We start from the raw sequence: 835 nt of genomic DNA, 5'->3' as shown, positions 1-835 counted from the left end.
CGAACAACGGAATGAAGGAATGAACGGATTGTCGTTGTTGATGTTTTACAACCTAGGTCAGCCTTGATCAAGCAGACCAACTACAAACAAAGTGATTCCAGCCGTGACCATCCTGTATTTTTTTTTCCACCTTTAGTTTTGGACATTATGTATCTAGGACTACATTCTGCAGTGAGTGTTTTCCTTCTTTTAAACACAGTAGGGCTATGTGTGATATGAGAGTGATTTGGCTGTTATTTCCAGCAGGCCAAACGACCCTCGGTAGAAAACGCTTCCTGATTGGCTCGCATATTGTTGTTGTTGTTCTTCTTCTTGTCCTCGTTACTATTTGTTGTTACTGTTGTTTTAACCCCAGGTCAACCCACAGTGAGCTGATCGAGCAGGCTTATGATTAAAGACGTTCCACTCGTGACCATTCCGCCTTTTCAACGGTATGTATGTATGTGAGATTGAATACATTATCCGATGTGACGTTTCCCAAATTGCAGGCGATAAGTTTTAAGTTGCGTGTGTTTTATTCGAGGGCGATTTAGCTGACATTTCTAGCAGATCAGCGCGACCACATAGAGGATATTTTCTTTCTTTTTTTTATTATTGTATTGCAAAGTGCTTGATTTGTATGTATTTATGCATGTGCTTGTGTGCGTGTGAGTGTGTGTGTGTGTCTGTGTCTGTGTGAATATGTGTGTGCATGTGTGAGAGAGATTTTTGTTGATTCTGCACACCGAAAGAATGGTATGTGTAGGTGATGGTGGCGGTGGTGGTGGAGGTGGTGGTTGTAGTCAATTTGATCGATCGGGCGTTCGATCGGGGTGGTGGTGGTGGTGGTGGTGGT

The sequence above is a fragment of the Octopus bimaculoides genome, chromosome 13 (assembly GCF_001194135.2).
Source record: "Octopus bimaculoides isolate UCB-OBI-ISO-001 chromosome 13, ASM119413v2, whole genome shotgun sequence".
Lineage (NCBI taxonomy): Eukaryota > Metazoa > Mollusca > Cephalopoda > Octopoda > Octopodidae > Octopus > Octopus bimaculoides.
This window is presented reverse-complemented; position numbering follows the sequence as displayed.